Source organism: Mesoplodon mirus (assembly GCF_964341445.2).
Source record: "Mesoplodon mirus genome assembly, chromosome: 1".
NCBI lineage: Eukaryota > Metazoa > Chordata > Mammalia > Artiodactyla > Ziphiidae > Mesoplodon > Mesoplodon mirus.
The window spans coordinates 58,404,935-58,431,628 of NC_138976.1; the positions used below are offsets into that span (position 1 = coordinate 58,404,935).

Genomic DNA, 26,694 nt, shown 5'->3' on the forward strand with positions numbered 1-26,694 from the left:
TCTTATGTTGTGCAGGCTCTAGTTTTAGCCAATTTGATTCCTTTTCTTACCTTAACTTTTTCTCTTGTGTTCCGAAATTCTTTCCATAAGTGGCATCCAACTCTTCTGAGGGCTTGGGTTTTTTAGTTTTTGTTTTCTAATTTGCCCGTCTAATCTGAATCTAATGTTTTTGAAATGTATTATCCTTATTTGGCAGGTTTTTCTTCTTTATTAGAATCAGGCATCGTACTACTACTTATTAATTGGATGCCTTCTGACTTGTTTAACTCTGCTGTCCATCTGGAGAATGCAGGTAATACTAGTGCCTACGTTATGGGATTGTCGGATGGGTTTTATGAACTAATGACTCCCCACTGCCTCAGACAGCTTATGGCACTTCAGTTAGCACCATTCTTATTTATGAAACCTAGTTCATAGGGCTGTCGTGGCTCGTTGGCTTTTATTCTCCTTTCTTGCCTTTCACAACAGCCCCCCCATCACTGTCACCAATAGGAGGAGGAAGGGATTTCAGACTCAGAGTTCACAATCCTTATTTGAATATCCACTGTAAAATGGATGTTGGCCAGCTCAAGTGAGACACCTGTAACCTTGTTTATCACAGGCCTTCTCTTTGTGCTGCTTGTGAAATCAAGCATTTCCCATCTATTGATAGGAGCTAATGATTCTTATAAAGGTAAGAACCTAAATTCCCCTCAAGGATTAGAGTTAACAGTAGAGATATAACTGGTACTCAGTTGATTCATTTGGCAAGCATTCTTTCCTGCTGATAATGACTCTTGTATATTTTCCTTTTTCATCTCAATCCAGAAATGTTTTTCTTTTGTATATGTTCATGTTAAATTACCTTTTAGTACTCCATTTCCTGTCCCTTCCATGGTGCTCCTTGATCAGGAGTGCTGTTCTGAGCAGCGCTTGCTGCCCCCCTCGTCTCAGGGACATCTGTCACGTGAAAATACAGCCATGAACAGCCACCTCTTTCCCATCCTTCCCACTACTCCTTATTTCTCTAATTTTAGAGACCTCTTTGTGGTCTTGTCCTCTTTGATCAAAATTTCCAGTGAAGGAGATTTAGGAAATCCCAATAGACCATCTGTAAGTTCCCAGAGATAAAAAGGATAACTTTGAACCAGAGTTTTGACAGCTAAATGTTCCTATAAATATCTTCACTAAAGTCTTAGTTTCTATGGGAGAGGCATAGATACTACAGCTTAATCCTTGTCAAGGAAGAGTTCAAACATAGGAGGGAAACAGAAATAAAAATAACCTCTTAAATCAAGTCAGACTGTGGGTACTACTGCAGTAGAGGAATCCTCATGATAAGAAGGAAAAGGAAATTAATTTTATCTGGGAAAATCTTGGAAGGCTTCATGGAAAAGCTGAGAGTCAAAGGTCAGAAATTCAACAGACTTCTACAGGAGAATGAATCAAAGATAGTATTCCAGACAAGGGCTACAGCTAAACAACTGGCAACTCCTTTCCCTCAGAGTGTGTGTGTGTATGTACAAAAACATATTGAAAATGAAGGAGAGAATTGTAGTGGCAAATACATGCTTGGGAAGATCGGTTGCTGCCATATTTTTAAGGCTGTAAAAGCTGCAAAAACTTACTTTCACTCTAAACATGCTCAAAGAGATAATATCAGAGAGGGAGAGAATTGGGGGACAGTGTGTTTAAATCTCATTCCTGTCTGATTTTTCCCTTGAAAGGGGAAAGCTTTTTATTATCTATCAGAATCTTTCTGGAAGAACTGTGTCTGTCACTCTTATCCCACCCAATTTGATGCCCTGGACACGGGTCCATTCCTCACAGCAGTGACTTTTCTTTAAAAGGCAGACCTGGCCTGACATCACTGATGTTTTGAATTCAGCATTCAGAGCTTTAGAGGGATTTCTTTCTGAAAGAAAGAAAGTGTGTCAGCCCTAAAGTGACAGCCCCCTGCTTGCTGCCAAGAAGAATACCAGTTTTTGTCATAATCAGCGATAAGGGCAGTTTCAGAGAAGAGAAACGATCTGTTGGTGAAGTCTGAGAACAAGCAAGAAACTCAAATAGTTTATATTTTACTTTGTGAGGAAAAAAGACGTATAAGATTTATATGCACCGAAATAGACCTGTTTGACTCTTAGTTGTACAAAAGGGCTAGAATTCCTTGCATTCTGGCTAAAGCTCAGATTCTGCTCAACTGTGCACCTAAAGTGAGTTACTTGATGGCAATGATTGCATTGCTTTACATAATTTTCTAAGTGATTTCATATACATTGTCGCATTTACTCTTCCTAGCCTTCCTAGGAAGGATTATTATAATGTTACAGTTGCAGATGCTGCATCCAGAGAGGCTGATAGCTTTCCCAAGATCACACAGGTGGGGAGATGCAGGAACAACCCCAGGTCCAGTGCCCTTTGCATTTCAAACAGAGCTGCTTCTCTAGGGATGGGCTTCTTCCTAAGTACAAAGGGAGGACCCAGCAAGAACAATTCTCTCAGAGGTTCCTTACAGACCTGAAAAGTTTATGTTTGTGATTCATAGTGAAAAATTAGTGCAAAGTCTTCTTTCTTGCAGAACCAATGCAGGGAACCCAAAATTGAGGTATGGGGTGGGCTGGAGCCCCCGGGTACTTGGGCTACTGGAGATGCCCCCCTCACTATCACCCAACCCCGTGCTGCTCTTGACCTCAGACCCGCTGTCATTGGGACCTGCCTAGCAAATGCTCATCCTTTCACATTCTGTCCTGAGCTCTACTTTTTCCACACCCTTCTTTGCCATCAGGTGTTAAAAACACACATTTATTTTTTGCCACCATGTTTAAAAAACATACCATGTTTATTTTGTTATATGCCGAAATTTTACTCTGAAGTACAAAATATGTCCTTATTTTTCTCTTACAGTCACAATCTCACAAACTAAAATATGCTAAATCAGAGTCCTGAATAATTAATTGTAACAATGCAGCACACTCTGTGGGGAGCAAAGAAACTTTTTAAGTTAAAAAAAAAGTGTCAAGTTTACAGTCAACCACAATATAAGATATTCCTAAAATGGTGGCAATTCCAGATATCATGGTCTTTACAAATGAATATGAATAGAAATTACATTAATACAATAGCTACTGTAATCTCTGGGAGTTGGATATATTATAACATCCAGGCATTTTTTATGTCCTTGGTTATGTGCCCCTTCTCTCTGTATCTTTACGGTGTATAGCTTGAATACTAAAATTATTCTTTTCATCAGTGGGGATAAGGAGCATCTAAAGAAACTGTACCAAATAGAATGTAATAGAATAGGACATCTTTTCTCACTTTTAAGTACTGTATATTTCTTATTCTCCTTGTGTAGTTTCATGCCTGGTCAAAGTTTGTTCTGGAAGTTCCAATCCAAGGTTAGTTCAGGAAAAAGGCCCTATTTAAATAAATGTACTCTTAGACTTAGAGATCACAGAATGAGAATACTAATATAATCCATTTACCTACAAAATTTTCAGTGTGAATAAGCAGCATTAATGATGACAAGTATTCCTAATGAAGAATCCTATTTTCAGATATGTGCAAGTATCCATTAAGCAAAACATGAAAGTGGCATGATTTTTTTAATAAACATGAACTTTTTATATCAAGCATATTACTTGTGTAAAAATAGAGAGAAAATGTACATAAGCTAAGGTCAAATGAGAAAAACAGGGCAGTAATTTAACATTAAACCAGCTAAAATTGGAGATAGAGAGTAGCGTGATGATTAAGGACACAGACCTTGGGTAGACTGCCTGGCTTCAGACTCAGCTCTGTCATTTACTACAGTAAGCTTTAGGCAAGTAATTTAATCTTCTCCTTCCTCAGTTTCCTTAGTTTTGCCATTCTGTAACATGGGGATGAAAATAGAACTTATCTCACAGGCTGTTATGAGGATTCAATGAGTGAATCTATGTGAAATACATAGACCCTTCCTGGCATAGTAAGCAAACAGTGTCCCCTTAAAAAATTACAAACATGTCCGTTTAAGCTGAATGTCCTTATTCCTCAGAAGCCAGTGTTCCACCTACATTCATTTGAATCTGACTGTCTTAAGACTCTTATCTATTTCCAGAAGAGAACAGAAATCAACAATTCTAAGCACCATCTCTCCCCACCATCAATAATACCAGTGCTTCCATCATCCGTATCTCCAACACTGCACCTTACTCTCACTTTACATAAATTTTTGACCTTTAGATGAGACATGCTATTTCTCACTAAGCTCCAAGTTCGCATTGTGGAGAGGGACTAGTGTGTTTCCAGGTGTGAGGCATGCCATAGGTAGTTTATATTCACAATGACTTAAGTACCCAGGTTCATAAATTTACTTGCACCAATTAAAGTCGTTTCAAGGTTATCTCAATAACCTTAGCCTCACTCAATTGAGTTCCAACAAGCTTCCACAAGGAGGAAGGAGGCAAAGATGTAAAGTTCTGGGAAATCCTACACTCTGTGGATTAAACATATCATTGGCCCTTTGCTGTGCGAGTGTCACACACATCAGTATCATCCTCAAGTGTTACAGGAAAAGTTAATGTTGAGAACTGCTGTCCTAAGCAGCATGTTAATAGTGACGTACTGCAAGTGCTTTGCAAACTGGAAAGGCATACACAGATGTTCATTGTTATTTTCAGTAAACATATGTTATAGAAAGAAGGCTCAGACATGACACGTCTTCTCCTTCCAAAGGATGCAAGAGTGTTTGGGGCAGCTGTCCTGGAACATGGTGTCTATGGCAACAAGCCCCTCTTACCCATCCTCTGGAGCATATCTGGATTAGGCTTGCTTGCTGGCCCATCAATAGCAAACACTCCACATACAGAGAAATATACCCCAATGGTTCCACGCTCAATTTGCTACCATTTTAGGGACATTTCCACCAGTTATTCAAATTTAATGGTGGTGGCAAGTGTGGAGTAGCAGGAACATGTCAAAAAATAAGCTAGAGGTACTTCAAACAAATAAGATCAATGAAAAACATAACTGACCTGAATAATGGGCCCTTTGATCTCTGCAACAGACAATTTAGTAGAAAAGAGCTATTAAATCTAACATTTTTATAGTATAGTATCCACTGAATTTAGTAAAATGCAGGTATAAGTAAAGCACATTTATCATTTTTCCGTATTTAACATTAAGATAAAAATTCTTCATCTCAATAGAGTCACGACAGCTTACATTTGATATGCAAAGAACATTCAAAATCAGTAGTTACTAAATCAAATCCACTGATTTTTGTAAGTGGGAAGAAGATTAATGAATTCATTCAGATCTGTATTTTAAAAAATTAATACCATCTCTGGAAGCTGGCTCTTGAAATCAGGAAACATGAAAAGTCATAGCATCACAGCCCTATATAAGGCACCTTCAAAGCCAAATCAAACAACAAATAAGGCAAACAAACTTCATTTGGTCTATGTGAGCAGGACCCATGGGCATACTGCTGGTTAAATGGCCTCTGCATTAGTGAACTCATCTCCCAGAGGAGTTAGCTTAGCACACTCACCCTGTGGTTTTGGTACACTGCCACCTGGTGTCAACCCTATGCCAGGCCATGGATTCTGAGCCATACAAGCTGAGTTCTGGCTGCACATTGTCACCAACTTCTCTGCTTGGGCAGCCTCCCAGATGATAACTAGACACATCTTCATGGAGATCACCCTGCTCCCTCCAAGATCGACCAGATGCACCTCCCAGGGCCTGCTGGAGAATTTCTCCCTCTGGTCCGAGATCCAGATGTGTGGACCCAGCACAGGACGTGAGGGAGTGTGTGTAGTGGGCCTAAAGCTAGGGCGCCTTGTAGCCTCTGTGCCACCTGGGGAGGCCCAGGCACATGAGGAACCAGTCCTCTCCAGCCTGCATCTTCCCCCTCCCAAAAGCCAAGCCAGTCTCCCTCCCTAAAACCCGTGCTAGAAATTTAACACTCCTGTTCACACATTCTTTCCCAGCCCCAACCCCTTGCACCCCAGCTTCTTCCATCCAGGCAGACCCTACCCTAGGTATGTGGGAGCTAGGTCCTCAGCCTACTGAGGTTGGTGCTGATGTTATTAAAAGAAAAATGGAGACACATTTTGGCAATAGAATTGATGGAATTTGCTGGTAGATTGATGTAGGAGAAAAGAGAAAAAGAAAAATTCAGCAAGACTCCTAATTTTTTGGCTTGAACAGTTGGGTAGATGACAATGCCATCCTCTACTCAAAGGGAGGGGGAAGAGTAACAGGTTTGGGGAGCAGAAAAAAAAACTTCCAGTGAACATGTGTTGCTTTTATAGTCCAAACACATACATGTTATTTTAAGTGTTAAAAAAATGTTTAAACAACCTAAAATAAACTAAAGAAATCTGAAGATGTTTTGTAACATCTCAGTTTGTAATTGGACTGATCTCAACAGTACAGATAGAAAGGCACCTTCCTTAATATCTATGACCGTGAACTTTGGCCTGTGAGGTCTGCCCACTAGAAATGGAATGGAAATGGCAGATGGGCAGTTGGATGTGCATATTTGGAGAGGACAGGGTCAGGACTAGAGATGTCTGTTGAAGGTATTTAAGGTCAAGGGATTGTTTGAGAACAGAAGAGAGCAGAGTCCTCAAGACTGGGAAGGAGGGGTCAGTGAGGTAGAAGGAGAGCCAGGAGAGAATGACAGGAAGAAGACAGATGCTGAAATATCCAGTGAGATGTGAGCACAGGGACGTGGCCACTGCCTTTACACCAGAGTGGTCTTTGATGACTTAGATAAGAGCAGAATCACTAGACTAGAGCATCAGCCTCCTAACTAATCTCCTAGTTTCCACATTTGACCTCCTTCCAATCTAGACAGCAGCCAAAGCCATCTTTTTAAAACTTCAATCCCATCAAGCCCTTGCTTGAAAAACTTCATTTGCCTATCATTTCAACTTAAAATAAAATCTGAACTCCCAGGGCTGGAACTGGGGTGAGGTGAGTGAGGCACAAAATTTAACCAGGCATCCAAAATCTCAGTTCAAGATAAATCATATTTTAATGCAGTATTTTTTAAAAATCACATTGACAAACAATAGCCCATGGGCCACCCAATTGTTTTTTTGTTTATTTATTTGTTTGTTTGTTTGTTTTTGGCTGCATTGGGTCTTCGTTACTGCCTGCAGGCTTTCTTTAGTTGTGGTGAGCGGAGGCTACTCTTCGTTGCGGTGCGCGGGCTTCCCATTGTGGTGGCTTCTCTTGTTGCAGAGCATGGGTTCTAGGTGCGCGGGCTTCAGTAGTTTTGGCTTGCGGGCTCTAGAGCACAGGCTCAGTAGTTGTGGCACACAGGCTTAGTTGCTCTGTGGCATGTGGGATCTTCCTGGACCAGGGCTCGAACCTGTGTCCCCTGCATTGGCAGGCGGATCCTTAACCACTGTGCAACCAGGGAAGTCCAGCCGATTGTTTTTATAAATAAAATTTTATTGGAACCAGGGCCAGGATTAGGATAAGGTACATGACAAAGGGTCATGCAAGTACAGGGTCGGAGCCTATCTTTATTTAAAATTTTGATCTTTTGTTCAACACGGAGTTTGTGCGTTAATTTTGCTTTTTGAAAGATTGCATTTGTATCATTTATATTACCAAGGTTTTTGATGCCCCCTTAAATTTTGTGCATGCCGCCAATGAGACATTTGCCTCACCTTTGTCCTGGCCCTGCAAACTCCATATCAAGACCTATACTTCCCAGTGAACATGTATTGTTTTTATGGTCAAAAACATAAATATTAGTTTTTTTAAATGTTGAAGCAACCTAAAATAAACCCAAGACATGTGAAGATGTTTTGCCCAGAAGTACAGAGAGAAAGGCACCAAACACTAACATCTAAAAAGGTGAAGATTCAACTTCTTATTTTCCAAATGGATCTGATCTCACTTACACGGTGAGTGCTCAGCAAAGCACATGGATTAATAACAGCAGGGGAGCCATTTTTAGGTAAAGCTGACGGAGCTTTCATGGAAAGTTTCCAGGCAGATTAAAGTTGTATAAGACATAATGCTTTTTGACTGCTCAAATATGTTATGATCGTAATTTTATTTTGTGACCTCTTCAGCAGAGAGAAGAGGTTTTTCTTATTTACCAGGTTATCAATGAAAATAACCAGGAAGCTTTAATTTCTTCATTCCTTTAATAAATTCAAGTTATTATACTGAAGCATGAATGATCTCAGAAATCTATTAACGAACATATTTTTAAGAGTGCGTATGGTTTGAGGTTTGATTAATAGGGTAAATATTTGTAGGTTTTCCAAGTTAACAAGAAATATTTTCTTTCTCTTGACCTCTCCCCGCCCCCTTCCCTCATCACTGTGCCTTATGTTTTAAAAGTTGGTTTGCTTCCTCTGAATAACTGGATAAATGGATTCAGAAAGGCCTAAAAGCTATTGAACGCTCATCTTAGTCAAGCTCTTATATTAAAGGAGGTGTGTCTATCTCAGTTTCCATATTGGAGATTTGAGAATCTGCTAATGCAAAATATTGTCATCATTACACTAAAAGTTCGTTATCCAGATATTGCTAACATGACCCCATGTCCAAATAAGATCCTTGGTGAGAAAGACACATAGGTATGTACCGCGCACATACACATCCCCAAAGTATTTGCCTCACTGCTCAGTGGTAATTCTGTCATCTGGCTGGATGATGGCTGGCCTGACAGGGGACAGCTAGCAGGCTAACCTGGGCTGGCTCACGTGGTGGCTGGGCAGAATTCTAAGGGAACGTCTACATGTGTGAAAGGGCCCTTGAGACCTAGTCTGGCATGCTGTCCCTTCCACCACATTCTCTTAACCAAAGCAAGTCATAAGACCAGCCCATATCAAAGGGAAGGGAAATAAACTCCATCCCCTGATGTGGGGGAACTACAGTCATTGTTGCAAAGGTACATGGATACAGGGAGGAGAATAATTGCAACCATTTTGCAAACAAACCACCACATGAAAGTGGAAAACCCACACAATTACCTATAATATAGTGGCTTCACCTAGTGACTTTTTAACAAGTTTATGAAAGAGGGATGAAGAGCTGTGAGAAAGAATCTTTGCACTGGGAAAACCACTTGCAAATGCAAAATGACCATTATTTGATGAGAAAATGGAAAAATTGAAGCAGATTCCATTCTCATCTGTCTAGGGTGAGCATGACTGACTTGCCCACTTCTCTGCAGTTCCATGAAGTTGAAATTCTTGGCCAAAGCTTCTGAGAGATTCAAGATTTGTTCAGGGGTAGGAATTTAAACCTGGCTATCTGCCATCTCTGAGTTTAGATATTTAATTCTTCCAGTTGTAGCTTCTTGTAATTTCATATTCTCATGTATGTTTATTAAGTGCTATGTTAGAAATACAGGTGTGACAATCTAACTCATTGGGAAATAATCACTCCATTACAAAAAAACAAAACAGAGATTCCTTTAGCTATTCCAAGATGTTTAAATGCTTGTGAATCTCCAATTCAACAGAAGGAACGAGTAAAAGGAAAGTATTAGAATCATATGCCTAATGAATACTCATTGACAATAATGATAAATTCAATTTACTAAAACTTGATTTCCTACAGAACTTCTTAACAATGTGTGTATTGGATAAAAGGGGGACTCATTTGGAGAAAATAACCTTTCCTCATTCAACTAAGTGCTCTCTAGTGGCCTGAAAGTCTGTGCCCTCCAGATGTTAACATAGTCCCTGATCCCATAGCCTCCAGCCTGCAGAGAAGACCTGCTACCAGACCAGACGGTGCTGGGCATGAACCCCAACTTTATCTACATCTGTAACCTTGGGCTATTTAGTCAGCCTCACTTTTTTCCAGCAGTAAAATGGGATTGATAAAGCTTATGGAGCTATAAATATTAAATGGGATAGAGAGTTACAGCTGTAGAAAACAAACTTATGGTACCAGAGGCTAAGGAGGGGAGGGAAAAATTGGAAGGTTGGGATTGACATATACACACTACTATATATAAAATAGGTAACTGGAGAAGTAACAACTGACACTGCAGAAATACAAAGGATCATGAGAGATTACTAAAAGCAACTATATGCCAATAAAATGGACAACCTGGAAGAAATAGACAAATTCTTAGAAAAGCACAACCTTCTGAGACTGAACCAGGAAGAAATAGAAAATATAAACAGACCAATCACAAGCACTGAAATTGAAACTGTGATTAAAAATCTTCCAACAAACAAAAGCCCAGGACCAGATGGCTTCACAGGCGAATTCTATCAAACATTTAGAGAAGAGCTAACACCTATCCTTCTCAAACACTTCCAAAATATAGCAGAGGGAGGAACACTCCCGAACTCATTCTACGAGGCCACCATCACCCTGATACCAAAACCAGACGAGGTGTCACAAAAAAAGAAAACTCTATAGGCCAGTATCACTGATGAACATAGATGAAATAATCCTTAACAAAATACTAACAAACAGAATCCAACAGCACATTAAAAGGATCATATACCATGATCAAGTGGGGTTTATCCCAGGAATTCAAGGATTCTTCAATATATGCAAATCAATCAATGTGATAAACCATATTAACAAGTTGAAGGAGAAAAATCATATGATCATCTCAATAGATGCAGAAAAAACTTTTGACAAAATTCAACACCCATTTATGATAACTGCCCCCCCCCCCAGAAAGTAGGCATAGAGGGAACTTACCTCAACATAATAAAGGCCATATATGACAAACCCACAGCCAACATTGTTCTCAATGGTGAAAAACTGAAATCATTTCCTCTAAGATCAGGAACAAGACAAGGTTGCCCACTCTCACCACTCTTATTCAACATAGTTTTGGAAGTTTTAGCCACAGCAATCAGAGAAGAAAAAGAAATAAAAGGAATCCAAATTGGAAAAGAAGAAGTAAAACTGTCACTGTTTGCAGGTGACATGATACTATACATAGAGGATCCTAAAGAAGCTACCAGAAAACTACTAGAGCTAATCAATGAATTTGGTAAAGTAGCAGGATACAAAATTAATGCACAGAAATCTCTTGCATTCCTATACACTAATGATAAAAAATCTGAAAGAGAAATTAAGGAAACACTCCCATTTACCATTGCAACAGAAAGAATAAAATACCTGGGAATAAACCTACCTAGGGAGACAAAAGACCTGTATTCAGAAAACTATAAGACACTGATGAAAGAAATTAAAGATGATACAAACAGGTGGAGAGTTATACCGTGTTCTTGCATTGGAAGAATCAACATTGTGAAAATGACTCTACTACCCAAAGCAATCTACAGATTCATTGCAATCCCTATCAAACTACCAATGGCATTTTTCACAGAGCTAGAACAAAAAATTTCACAATTTGTATGGAAACACAAAAGATCCCGAATAGCCAAAGCAATCTTGAGAAATAAAAACGGAGCTGGAGAAAATCAGGCTCCCTGACTTCAGACTATACTACAAAGCTACAGTAATCAAGACAGTATGGTACTGGCACAAAAACAAATATAGGTCAATGGAACAGGATAGAAAGCCCAGAGATAAACCCATGCACATATGGTCACCTTATCTTTGATAAAAGAGGAAAGACTATACAATGGAGAAAAGACAGCCTCTTTGATAAGTGGTGCTGGGAAAACTGGATAGCTACATGTAAAAGAATGAAATTAGAACACTCCCTAACACCATACACAAAAATAAACTCAAAATGGATTAAAGACATACATGTAAGGCCAGACACTATAAAATTCTTAGAGGAAAACATAGGCAGAATACTCTATGACATAAATCACAGCAAGATCCTTTTTGACCCACCTCCTAGAGGAATGGACATAAAAACAAAAATAAACAAATGGGACCTCATGAAACAAAAGCTTTTGCACAGAAAAGGAAACCATAAACAAGACGAAAAGAGAACCCTCAGAAAGGGAGAAAATATTTGCAAATGAAGCAACTGACAAAGGATTAATCTCCAAAATATGTATGCAGCTCAATAGCAAAAAGACAAACAACCGAAATCAAAAATGGGCAGAAGACCTAAACAGACATTTCTCCAAAGAAGATATACAGATTGCCAACAAACACATGAAAGGATGCTCAACATCACTAATCATTAGAGAAATGCAAATCAGAACTACAATGAGGTATCACCTCACACTGGTCAGAATGGCCAACATCAAATAATCCACAAACAATAAATTCTGGAGAGGGTGTGGAGAAAAGGTAACTGTCTTGCACCATTGGTGGGAATGTAAATTGATACAGCCACTATGGAGAACAGTATGGAGGTTCCTTAAAAAACTAAAAATAGATCTACCATATGACCTAGCAATCCCACTACTGGGCATATACCCAGAGAAAACCATAATTCAAAAAGAGTCATGTACCACAATGTTCATTGCAGCACTATTTACAATAGCCAGGACATGGAAGCAACCTAAGTGTCCATCGACAGATGAATGGATAAGGAAGATGTGGCACATATATACAATGGAATATTACTCGCCATAAAAAGAAACAAAATTGAGTTATTTGTAGTGAGGTGGATGGACCTAGAGTCTGTCATACAGAGTGAAGTCAGAAAGAGAAAAACAAATACCATATGCTAACACATATATATGGAATCTAAAAAAAAAAATGGTTCTGAACAACCTAGGGGCAGGACAGGAATAAAGACGCAGGACAGGAATAAAGGGGCAGGACAGGAATGAGGACACGGGGAGGGGGAAGGGTAAGCTGGGACGAAGTGAGAGGGTGGCATGGACTTATATATACTACCAAATCTAAATATAGGTAGCTAGTGGGAAGCAGCTGCATAGCACAGGGAGATCAGCTTGGTGCTTTGTGACCACCTAGAGGGGGTGGAATAGGGAGTGTGGGAGGGAGACACAAGAGGAAGGGAATATGGGGATATATGTATACGTGTAGCTGATTCACTTTGTTATACAGCAGAAACTAACACACCATCATAAAGCAATTATACTCCAATAAAGATGTTTAAAAAAAAGAAAGCAAAGAAATTTTAAAGTAAATAAATAAATTTTTTTTAATTAAATAAAATAGATAAGTAATAAGGACCTACTGTACAGCACAGGGAACTCTACTCAATACTCTGTAATGACCTATATGGGAAAAGAATCTAAAAAAGAGTGGATATATGTATATGTATAACTGATTCACTTTGCTGTACAGCAGAAACTAACACAACATTGTAAATCAACTATACTCCAATAAAATTTTTTTTTAATACTAAATGGGATAATGCATCTAAATCAATTCGTTCAAAAGCTAAGTGCTATTGATTTGTCTCTCACCTGCATTTTTCAATAGATGCAAACACAAAACAAAGCACAGTAAGCGAACAACCCCACAGAACCAGGGGATTTCATTTGTTTATTTTTCTTTATCATTTGTGTGTTCCACATCTATTCTCCCACACTAAATATTTGTGATGGGAAATGGCATTCAAAGACACAGGTTCTGACGCTGGCCTCTGCTCACTGGGTAACTAGTTGTCCTTACCCCATCCAGTTGTTTCATTCGTTTGAGCTGCACTTACTTCCAGCTTCCAAACGGTTTAAAGGAGATACTCATAGTTCTGCTAATGCCATGAGACAGCCATGTGAGAACACCTAGCCCAGTACCGGTGCTTCTTTATGCCCCTGTTTTATTCCCCTTGGCATTTAGTCTCATTTCCAAAATGGCCTGGCAGGTAAAAGAGGAGACTCTTTTCCTTTCTCTCACTTGTTTACTTTGGGTTTTTCGGCATCCTTCTGTGTTTCCTCGAGGTGAGCATAATCACAGTAGTAAGCCACCCTAAAGGCTGCCAAAGACTTAGGGACAGGGGACATCTGGAACAAACACAGTTGCATGAGATGAGTGCCTGGTCCATGGAGCTGTCCTTTGGCACTCCGCCCTGTCTCTGCCCACTGAATAGAACTGGATCATCTGCAGTGACATTCAGATCTTTTTCCTGAAGAGTCTGAACTAATTGAGAACTTGTCGATGTGTGTAACATGCTTTGTGCTGCCTTCTGCTCTAGCTCCCCTCTGCCAGAACACACTTCAGTGGTATCGAGCTGCCATTGGATAGACTAGATGGGTCCTTCTGGAATTCCTTCTTTCTGTCATTTAGCAATTGATCATTTGTGCCCTTTGTAATAATGTCATCCAGCTTCCAAAGGGTGTTTTGAAAGCATTAGATCAGCGATTCTTAACCTTTTTAGGGTCATAGACACTTATGAAAATCTGACAGAAGCTATGGATACTCTTCCTCCTGCCCCTGAAAATTCATGTGCACACCAAATGTTACACATCATTTCAGAGATTTCACAACTCCCCTCTTAAATCCAGACTATGGACCCCAAATTCCAGCACTAAGTAGTATTTGTATTTATAAATATTTGTATGGACAGTATTGTCCACCAATAAGCTAATACCAGACAGAGTCAGGAAATGAATATTTGTGTCTAGAGCAATTTTTTTAATGAACCAAATGATTTTTCTTGATCTGCTCTCATGGGTTGGTGGGATAAGTAAGGAAAGGAGGAGGTCTTCACAAGTAAAACAGATACTTTATTTTACATACACTTAATAACTAGCCTTGAGGACAAAATTATAAATATAAAAATAATTGACCATGTTTTAAAAAAAACACCGTTAAGAGGTGTTAGCCAGTTAAGGCGACATGCCACCTATTACATACAGACAAAGTGCACACGTACTCAGTATAATGATTATGCAGGAGAATGACCATGTCCTTAGAAGGTAACATGTGAAATGTTTAGCATGACATCTGCCACTTACTTTAAAATGATTCAGAAAAAAATTATAAATATATACATATATTGATAAAGCAAACATAGAAAATGCTAACAATTACTGAATCTAAGTGGTAGGAGTATGGTGATTCATTGTACTACTCTTCAGGCTTTTCCTGTGTTCGAAATTTTTCATTATAGAACCTTAGAGGATAAACACATTATTTTAAGAGAAATGTCAACACAAGCACAATCTTTCACTTTTGGACAGGATTTTCTTCAATCAGTGAGCATCATTTTCCCACAGGAACATTATTTCACTATATTAGAATCCTGTTGTAAGATGTCCAGCATTCCTATAGCTGAGTAAATAATATACTTTGAGTGATGATATTATACAACATTATATGATTATTATCGTCATTTAAGATGCTCTCTGGGCAGTAAGCTTGTGCCCTGGGACCTGCTGCAAAATGAACTTCTAGAATTATCTAGAAGTTCTCAATGTCTAAAGCCAAGGCTTCAGAGTCAACAGCAATTAGAAAGAAAGCTTTTTCTGTAGGATATTCCTCATGTCATTTTCCCCTAATTCTGCAACAGATTTTTAATTCCAACACTGAAAATAGTGCTGAGTATTTGGCCAAGAAGATGGTACTGACTGTAATATCGGCACTTCCTGGCTCCATTTGACAGTAATGCAGTTAGGATTCCCAGAGCATATCTTTTTCCATTTCTGTTATTGCGAGGCTACATCTGTTCTCAATGGTACACAATTTCCGCTGTGCTATTGACAGGTAGCAGATAAGATATGCCCTCAGAGACCACAGCCACTATGTGGGACCAGAAATTTTTATTTATTTATTTATTTATTATTATTTTTTTTTTTTTTGCAGTATGCAGGCCTCTCACTGTTGTGGCCTCTCCCGTTGCAGAGCACAGGCTCCAGACACGCAGGCCCAGCAGCCATGGCTCATGGGCCCAGCCGCTCCGCGGCATGTGGGATCCTCCCAGACCGGGGCACAAACCCATGTCCCCTGCATCGGCAGGCGGACTCTCAACCACTGCGCCACCAGGGAAGCCCCAGAAATTTTATTTTAAGGGCTGAACCTCCAATACATTGTCAGTCCTTTAATACTTCATCAGCAAAAATAGAGCACTGTCCTTACTTAATGGCAGATCTCAATTTCATCTCTGTTTTTCTGGTTTGCACTTTGTCTTTATGCTATTGAAAGGATGCATGACATTGGAAATAATAGTTTATTTTTTAAATCACATACTTTTTGTTCAAAGAAAGGCTAATGAATAAAACTCTAGATTTTCTTAAATAGCTCTAGGGAGGTTAGATGGCTTCCATTTTCTGAATAAATTTCCTTCTGCAGGAAGGTGAATTCAGAGTGTGTTTCATGTTTACTTGGGGAATGCAGAGAGAGTGATGCCTTGGACCCAGGAAAGTATAGCCATTAAGAGCACATAGTTTCAAGTTAGACTTCCTGCATTTCAACCCCAGTGCCTTCACTTACTACCTGTATGACTGTGAGCAAATCAGTTAACTTCACTAGACCTTCCACTCCTGATCTTTAAAATGGGTATAATAGCAATTGGACATCCATAGGCAAAAAATGGATCACAACCAAAACTCATGTTTTATTCAAAAATTAACTCAAAGACCACTACTCAATACTCTGTAATGGCCTATATGGGAAAAGCAGCTAAAAAAGAGTGGATATATGTATATGTATAACTGATTCACTTTGCCATACACCTAAAATTAACATAACATTGTAAACCAAGTATACTCCAATAAAAAAAATAGATCGGGGCTTAAATGTGAAACATAAAACTAAAAACTTCTAGAAAAAAATAGAAATAAAATCTTCCAGACCAAGGACTAAGCAAAGAATTTTTAGATGTGCTACCAAACCCAATGTGTCAAAAGAAAAATTGATAAATTGGACCTCATCAAAATTAAAAACTTTTGCTCTGTGAAAGACAATGTTAAGAAGATGAAAGGACTAATTACAGGTGGGGAGATAATATTTGCAAACCACATATATGGCAAAGGACTTGTATCTAGAATATATAAAGAACTCTTGAAACATAATATTTTAAAAAATCCAGTTAGAGGGACTTCCCTGATGGCACAGTGGTTAGGAATCTGCCTGTCAGTACAAGGGACACAGGTTTGAGCCCTGGTCTGGGAAGATCCCACATGCTTCAGAGCAGCTACGTCCGTGCACCACAACTACTGAGCCTGCACTCTAGAGCCCATGAGCCACAACTACTGAGCCCGTGTGCCACAACTACTGAAGGCCACGTGCATAGAGCCCATGCTCCACAACAAGAGAAGCCACTGCAATGAGAAGCCTGCACAATGCAACGAAGAGTAACCCCCACTCGCTGCAACTAGAGAAAGCCTGCGTGCAGCAATGAAGACCCAACACAGCCAAAAATAAAATATAAATAAATTTATTTTAAAAATCCAATTAGAAAATGGGCAAACGATAGGCACAAACATTTCACTGATAAGGATATACAAACAGCAAATAAGTGCATGAAAAAATGTTCAACATCATAGGCATTAGAGAACTGTACATTAAAACCACAATGAAATATAACTATACCTATTAGGATGGCTAAAATAAAAAATAGCGGCAATACCAAATGCTGGCAAGAATGCAGAAAAAACTGGATCACTCATACATTGCTGGTGGAATATAAAATAGCACAGCCACTCTGGAAAATAGTTTCGTTGTTCCTTTTAAAACTATAAATGGTTTTATAACCCAGAAATTGTATTCTTATGCATATATCCTACAGAAATGAAACCTATCTTTATGCAGAAACTGGTACATGAAAGCACGAAGCATCTTTATTCACCATAGCCCCAAACTGGAAACTATCCAGATGCCCCTCAATGGATGTATGTGGTTGATCCATATCGTAGAATACTACTCAATAATAAAAGGAACAAACTGTTGATATCTGCTACAACTTGGATGACCCTCTAGGAAATTATACTGAGTAGAAAAAGCCAGTCTCAAAAGGATACATATACATAATAATCATGAAATTATTATAGAGATAGATAACAGATTAGTGAGTACCAGGTGATAGGGATGAGGAGAGGGGTGGATGTAGATATAAAGCGGTAGCAGAAAGGAATCTCATGGTAACGGTACAGTTAAGTATCTTGATTGCAGTGATGGTTACCTGAAGCTATACATGTGATTAAATTGCATAGAGCAACACAAATGCCATACACACCATACACAATCACAAGTAAGTGTGCATAAAAGTGGCACAGTTCGAGTGAACTCAATAGATTGTACATGCCAACTTCCTGGTTTTGATATTGTACTATAGTTGTGCAAAATGCTGTCTTTAGGGGAGGCTGGATAAAGTGTACACAGCACCTCCCTGTACATTTTTTTACAACTACCTGTGACTCTATAATTATTTCAAAATAAAAATGTTTTCTTTCAATGCTTCCTAATAGAACCTTCCACCTAGAATTATGACGAGGATTAAATGAGCATTTAGCACCGTCTCTAGTGTAGTTAGTACTCAGTAAAAGTCAGCAGGGATTTTATATATTAATGGCCACCTTTGCTACTTAATTGGAAGACTATGTCTTAGGAGAGAGATTTAAACTAGAATATGAATTCCACGAGAGCAAGGATTTGGGCTGTTTTGTTCACTAGACTATTCCCATACCTAGAACAGTGTGATGCATATAAGGTGCTCATTAAATATGTGTTGAAGAATGAATGAAAGAGTGGTTTTTTTTTTTTTTTTTTTTTTTTGCGGTATGCGGGCCTCTCACTGTTGTGGCCTCCCCCGTTGCGGAGCACAGGCTCCGGATGCGCAGGCCCAGCGGCCATGGCTCACGGGCCCAGCCGCTCCGCGGCATATGGGATCCTCCCAGACCGGGGCACGAACCCGTATCCCCTGCATCGGCAGGCGGACTCTCAACCACTGCGCCACCAGGGAGGCCCCGAAAGAGTGGTTTTGAAGGTACCATGAAGGAAGATATTTGGCAAGTAGAGCACGAGGGAATAACTTGGTAATATCCAAGGTAGGACATAGATAAAATAGCTAACATGGCAATTTGCCTGGACTGCCTATGAGAGCGAAGGGGAGGAAAGATAAGTGATCTGTGTAGATAAATTTGAACCTTCATGTGATTCTCGTTACTGTAGATTGCATCAGCCTTAGGGGGAAAGTGGAATGGTAACTGTCTTTGTGTCAGGCCCCAGTAGTGGGATTCGTAGTCTTTATTGTGTACTGTACTTTTCTAAGGTGCCCAGGTATGTAATGGTCAGTGTCCAATGGAACTGTTCCTTACTCCCATGTTCTCCACTTCACTACATGGTGGTCCTGTTCCATTCAGTGCTTCCACCACACTTGGCCTCTGCCACTACTACTGCAGGTCCCATTCAACCACCAAAAAGAAGACTAGCTCTCTTAGTTTAAAGGACCCATGCAATAGTGTTTGGGCACAGGGTCTAGGGATTAAGCCAGAGAATCAGTACCACTCTGTATTAGTCCAAAGAGTTTCTGCTGACCGTGACCTAAGCCCAACACTGGGTCCAGGTCCCTCAACTCTTTTCTGTCTCAGAGTGAGTTTCCTGCCTATTCCAGCATCCTCCTTCCTTGCAAAGCACTAATCCCACAACTTTCTAGCTGTCAATCAAGAGATCAGCGTTTGCTGAGCATCCGCAGGATGCTGGCGCACGGGAAGGCAAAATATAAAATACAAAGATATGTAATGTGCAAGACACCCATGTTCAAGAAGGTTACAGTTCCAACCAAGCAAGCAAAACGGCAAACACAAGCAATCGGGAATAACTGTGAAATGATGATTCTAACTACAATCAGAGTTCAAAGAAGGGAGGTTTTATATTATGACATTTCTGCAAGTATGAAGAAAGAGTAGCCTGGTCAGCGCACACATCTCAGGTACATGGGAGGAGAATGATTCAAGAAGCAGTGGGTCATTAGCAGTGTCAGATGCTTAGAGGAAAGTGACACGGTTCGGTGTTGGACTAGAAAGAAGCCATGTGCCTCCAACCTCATTATATATGAGCATGTGGGCTTGACGTCACTTACTTATTGTTAAATATGTATTTGTTGAGCATCTAGCACTGCTGTGCTGTGGAATAATATAAAATGAGAAAAGCACCGTCTCTGCCCTCAGAAGGGTGCTCAGCAGTGGGAAAGAGAGAGGTGAAACAAATAATACAAAAGAATGAACTAGGGAGGCAATGGAGGGACACACAGAGCATGAGTAGACTATGAAAGTAGCCAAGCTGTGTTCGAAATGAACCCACGACATGGGTGATCTTAGTTTCCTCCTGGCCTCTCTTAGGAACAGGAGAGCAGATCAAGGACAGGGACCAATTCTCAATATTACAGCATTTTCAGTGGAAAATGTTATATATTTGTTATTTGTGCCCTCTGTTGTTTCCCCAAAGTTTAATTACACTTTTATTTTTTTCTACTGAAGTATAGTTGATTTATAATATTGTGTTAATTTCTGCTGTACAGCAAAATGATCCAGTTATACACATGTATACAACATTCTTTTTCATATTCTTTTCTCACCTACTGCTGAGCTATAAACTCCTTAATACAGGTCAATTTGATGTATGGATAAACTAGTTTGCAGTGTTACTTGAACCTACACCATTGTGAAGGTTGTAAAAGTGCCTCTGTGACCTTCAAGACATTCAGAAGAAAATCTATGACAATTGTAGACAAGTCTAAATAATAATGCTGGAAGAGACAAAAGATCAGAAAATAACCCCTATACTTTCTCTATTCCCAGGCACCAAGTTTGCACCAAATGAACACAAAATCTGTCGTTCTGTATTAACAGCAATCACCTGGCAACGATTTTCTGGCTTCCATTGGAAGTCAGAGCTCATAAATAGTTCTTAGTATAAAATAGTAAACTATTTTTACTGTATTTGCAGTTCTAGTGACTCCTTCCCACAGGCCACTGCAAGGAAAATTCCAGTTTCTTGTTTCCCCAATACTTAGAGAGGCTCTGGAGCCCAGCTGTCTGAGCTCATATCCCAGCTCTGCCTCTTACTGGCTACATGGACATGGACAAATGGTCCAACATCCATTAGCCTCGGGGTCCTCATGTATTAGAAGGGGCAGGACTGGTTATAATACCTGTTATTGTGAGGATACAATGAGATATAATACATGAAGCTCTTGCCACGTACTGAGCTTACAATAAACATTATCCATTATTACTGGAATCTGCTTTATTTGTGGCAAATTATTCTGTGGTATGACCAGCACCAGCATTTGTTGGACTTTTAAATTCACATCATTTTAGACACTCTTCCTTGGAAGTCAGGTAATCCAGACTTAACACGTGAGAGCACTGGGGTACTTTACCAGTCAAAGGAAATCTGTGTGACTAATGTCAGAACACCACTAACAGATTATGTTTGATTGGCATATCAAAATGGCTCATTAGCAATTGTGAGAATTGCTCAAACAATACAACAAAGTATATTGGCAACATCTGCATTCTTAAGGGGGCGGTGAGAGATGGCAGTGGTGATCGGGTTGTTAATTCCTAAATTAAGTGAATTAACAAAGGTGCTCAGTATCCTGAGTACAGAAACAGCCTGAGGCACTTCCTGCTTCTCTCTTTCCATTTACAGAATGGGGATCAATGTCTTTTATGTACCTACTTAATAAGAAGGATTCAATAGGGGCTCTTAGGAATAGATTTAAATAACCATCATTACTATTAATTCAGCCTCTGGAGCAAGCATCAGAGGAGCTTTGGTTCCTGACGCAGGACCGCACAGTCCCCATTCTGCCTGAGTGGCCTCACTCTCTCCTGCCACCTGGTTGCATTTTTAGTAGCCACGTCAGGGACCACAGGAGGCACAAGGTGAATCCTGCTCTCAGGGATCTTACAGCTTCCACTATTTGGGAGGCTGGCTAGGGCAGCTGTGGTCCACACCCAACACAGCTTACCAATTTAGTGAGAAGCATTGAAACTCCCTTTTTGTTTTTATTTTACTCTTTCCAGCTTTATTGAGATGTAATTGACATATAATATATATAACATCCGTAAGTGTAGGGGTCCTACCTTCTCTGAATCTTCCAGCCTCCAGAGCTTCCTGATCAAAACCAGGCCCACTAAAGTATATGAGATGCGAAACGCTAGCCTCGCCTTGCCAATCCTGTATCCTTCAGACAATGCTGATTCATGGGACAGGGACGGAGTCAGAAGCCAAGCCAAGGAAATATAATCTGTTGTGACATCTCCTCTTCCCTGGGCTGCCAACCTTGGGCATGCTCAATTAACCGTACTCTAGTGTCCTACACAAATCACCTCTCACCATCCTAATCAATGGAATTTTCCTACTTCCCTTAGAAGCCACCCTGTTCTCTAAGCCGGTTCACAACCCTGAACCTACTTTTGGCATATAGTTTGTCTTTATTCTCCCCTGTGGCTCTTATTATTAATAGTACTGATAGTAGAGCTAATACATAGCATTTACCATGTACCAAACATTGTCTAAGCACTTTACATGTATAAGCTCATTTAGTCCTCCCAACAACCCTCTGAAGTAGTTATTGTTATTATCCCCATTTGACAGATGAGGAAACTAAAGCATAAAGAGATTAAGTAGCTTGTCCAAAGTCACATGGCTAATAAGTGACAAAAATAAGGAAATGAACTTGCACAGTCTGGGCCTGAATTCCATATTCTTAATAACTGTATGACACCACTTTTCATCCTACATTATTTCTTCCCTCATACAACTATTTAAAAGGTAAAATGTTGTTCCTAGCTGTCTCTAAGCAATTTCACTTCCATTTCATTTTTTTGAAGGGTATCTATTCTTCTGCAGTTTCTTTCTACTATCCCAAATATTTTAAGATCATGGGAATTATTCAGATAAATCATCAAAACGCTTTGCTTCCAAGTTTTTATTACCATGCTTTTTACTTAATTTCTATCCTTTCTCTCCATCCAAACGTGTTTCTTTAAACCAGAGTTGCAAGTGGGTATTCTTGCAGCCTGGGCTGCCACCTTCAGCACTTCATTAATCTTTGAGATTCTTACTTTCCTAAAGGACAGTGACAGTGGCGTAATTACCTGGCAACCAGTAGTAAAAGTCATTTGAATTTAAATCTCTTAGTATTTCTTTCTTTAGGAATTTATTTAATCCTGTTCCCCTTAATATTTTAGGGAGTATGTTAGGGGCACAATAAAGGGAGGCAAAGGGACATGATTTTGCGTCTGATTAAGAAGTGGTTGGCTTTCTTTCCTTTTAGATTTCAGATTTGAAGTTTTTGCACCTTTTATCCAGTCTTCCCACAGGCTTTGAGGTTTATTCATCTTTAACCAGAAGGGAGATTTTAAATGTTTTTGCTTATTGAATGTAAATGTATTGAAAGCACAAGGAGACATCATTTAATACTTCCTTGTTAATTTTTTAAATGAAAATCAGTCATTCAAATCATCCCTCACCCAACCTTTCTAAATTCTAAGACATTAAAGTTAATATCAATTAAATAATGGATTAATATTTCTAATTGCCAGCATATATGTTTTGTATAACATTTATGACAAAACAATTATACTTTTAAGTCTGTTCTTGTAGACTTTATAGTGCTTCTGAGTCCTTTGCACACTGAATTTAGGGGCATTTCACAGGACTTAGTGAAAGGTTATGGTGGTGGAAGTTTATGGTTGTTACTTGACTGTTGTGAAAAATTGCTTGTCTTTCTATATCTGTTGCCAAAGCCACTGGCCAGAAAATCCACCCTTTATTTTACACACTTGTCTTTTGGCACATGAAATCTTCCCAGTAACCCACTTGATAATGTAATTTGCAGGTAGGTGATTACCAACCAGAGTAAACTGGGGGCTGTGTGTTCATGATGTAGCTATAAACTGTGTAGTATTTGCCTCATGTTTATGTGTGTGAGGTAGCCCTGGGGGCCTGTATGCAGGGTAAGCTCTGTACAAAGTCACATCAAAACTGTACTTAGTAGTCAGGGGAATCATTTCTAACCAGTGGCTTTTAAGGGCCAAAGGAAGAGAGGTGGTTTAAGGATTTGCGAATGGTTGATAGCATTAAAAATAGTTTGTAAATGAGATGTGTGTTTTATTATCCGGGATGGAGGAATGTGGCACTTTCAAAACACCTATCGAACAGGTAGCAAAATTCCCACATAGAATTGGGTTTCCAGCAGGAAGGACAACAGATATTAATGGCATCATCTCAGTTGCTCAATTACTCAATTACTTGCAGTAATTAGGGAGAGGGTCAGTTTAAATTAAAGTATTGAATTACAGAATACTTCATGTTAAGTAAAAGAGGTATTCTTCAAGAATTGCTGTGGAATACTATGGATTTGGCTTAACAGATCTTTCCTATAACTGGCACAGCCTTTGTGAACGGACCACCAGGAATTGGGCTTTGAAATTGGTACAGCCCAAATGTATGATATTTTGGTGTGTTTAAAATTAAGGAAATTAAAAAAGCAGAATGCATAATAAATATGCCAAGATTAATCCTCAAAGTCACATTAGTCCTCTTTTGAAGTTATCTTTTCTGTGATATCCAGTGGGTTAGCATAAACTTGCCAGATGTTCAATGACCCTGAAAAGAAAATCACAACACAGAGGCCAATCTAAAACCCAGATACTTAGTTAAATAATCCAGTTCTTAGAAACGCTACGAGCTGTGCATATCTGGATCATTTCTCTGGTCCTTCACTAGTTACTTCCAGTGTAATTAAAGCCCCTTTAAAATTGAATTCCTAACATAATCAGAGGCACATTTCCAGGACTGTGAGGCTGCTTCAAAATGCGATTAGAGGGGGGCTAAGTCAGGTGAGCATCGGGAATCATCAGTAGAGGTGGGCAAAGCCCTGAAAATGAGCAATTATCATCATATGTCACATTTCTCATCTCTTTTGCAACAGGGCTACATAAAAGGAAAGTGCAGGGGCGTTTTAATGGCCTCAGCCACCATTTATGTGTGTGCCTAAATTTACATGTTGTAACCTGATGTATATTCATGTCTGCAAATTACACTTGAAAGTAAACTAATGATGCCAACCTCTGCTGACATTAAGCAGTGGGAAATTTTGTAAAGGATTTAGACCTTTCTCTGCACTGAGTTTTATCTTTGTAGAATCTATGTACAACACACTTTCTCTACGTTTATTGTGTCTTATGAGCCTCGTTGCTTGTGAGAGAAAAAGCAAGTCAATGGAATAGATTTTTTTTTCTTCCTTTCAGACCAAAGGACAGGTTGGGATTTTTTTTCTTCCTCAAATATTTTTTAAATCTATCTTTTAACTCCAAACTCTCTGCTGGTGATATTTTTGTTCTTATAAAGACCACACTTTTCTTTCCTCAGTTTCATCCCGTTCCTTCATGGTCTGTGATATTGCTGTGGTATCGATCCCAGCTCCTAATTATTTGTCTCCCGTTTAGCCACAAGGTGTAAATTTGCTACCTGAAAAGGCGTGCTCTGACAGTTAATCTCCATGTGTGTCCAAAGACTGATCTGGCTGCACTGGATAATTTCCCTGGGGGATCGTTCTATAGAATGGGGGGCCATTTGTTGAGCTGTCTAATGTGGGAGACGAGAAAATGAAAGGACTGCCAGAGAGAAACGGGATCATACGGTGGCTTTCAGAGCAAAAAGGAAATCAACGGACAATTTCAGGTCCAGTCTAGTTCCCCAAGCATGTTTCTGGAACTAGGGAAGCAGGGATATTTTCTTGTTAGTGTTTTTAGAGAAGTCACCGAGAGGGAGAGTCCCAAATTAGGAGGTTCTGGCAAATTTAGTCATGCCTGTGGGCTGTACTCAGAAATTATCTCCAGCCTAAACTCTTCCATTTGTGCCTGAGCCTTACAAGTTCTTCAAGGGTCTGCAAAAGTGTTTGGGACCAGAAGAAAAAATATATGTTGACATTGACTCTAAGATCCAAAAAATTATCTACAAGATTTTGAAATGTTTAATTGAATGTTGACAAAATATGTACTATCAACTTCATTAAGTATTAAATTTAGCCTTCTTAAAAATTACATGAAACCAAATCACAGATTCAGTTTTCTCACTTTCCAAGATTTCCAGCATGCCAATCATGAATTAAGTGAATTGCATAGAGCCAGTAATTTGAAATGCAAAATTATAAGAATCCTTTCCTTTTTTTTTTTTTTTTTTACACAAAAATGTATATCGTAGGTGGGATGTGAGGGCATCTTCACGTTCTTTCTGTGACACGTGTGGTAGGACTAAAAAAAGAGAGCCCAGGGCCCATGAAGATTTTAAAACAGCTCTGCCCTCGTCTTCTCTTCTCCAAGTGTGTGATTAGTCCTGAAGACTCAGGTTAGCAAAGACGCTCATTGGAGAACCAGTTTCTTCTTGCTGTTTGCACCCGTAGTTGAGGTGAAGTGACAAAGGCGGTGGTCTGATCACGAGGAGGTTCCCAAGGCACCTGTATACCCTTGGAAAGATCACAGGACAGTACCTGGTTCTGTTGAAGAGGGAGTGTTCGTATTAAGCGGGGGAAGCAAAACCGTCCAGTTGGGACATGTTAGAAGAGCACCAGTGTCCCTCGTCTGAGTTGTGTTCTCTCCCAACAGATGACCGGCTCTCATGTGCCCTTGTGTTTTAGTCAACTTTTCTCAGTGTGACAGATATTTCCTTTTTTAGAATGGAAAATGTGAAGTGGTGGAGCAGGAAGGAAGGTGGATTATCTGGATTCCATGTGTGATGATCTTAGTCTTTCCTTCAAAGGCTTAACGTCTTCAGGCTTTTATGTTATTCATCACACTTGGGACGGTGAATGTCAGTTCCCTCCGAAAGACATGGAATATGACAGGTCCTTGTAATCCCAGCCCCAAATAATGACCACTAATAAGAATAACCACTAATGATTCTTGCAGAACTTTTTTCTTTACA

At 39.5% G+C, this 26,694-nt stretch overlaps 1 protein-coding gene across 1 annotated transcript in view; it reads left to right on the forward strand.

The window, feature by feature from the left end:
- The window catches only part of SLC24A2 (solute carrier family 24 member 2), a 245,131-nt gene that overhangs the window by 119,479 nt on the left and 98,958 nt on the right, over positions 1 to 26,694 (forward strand). The gene's annotated exons all lie outside the window — the stretch shown is intronic.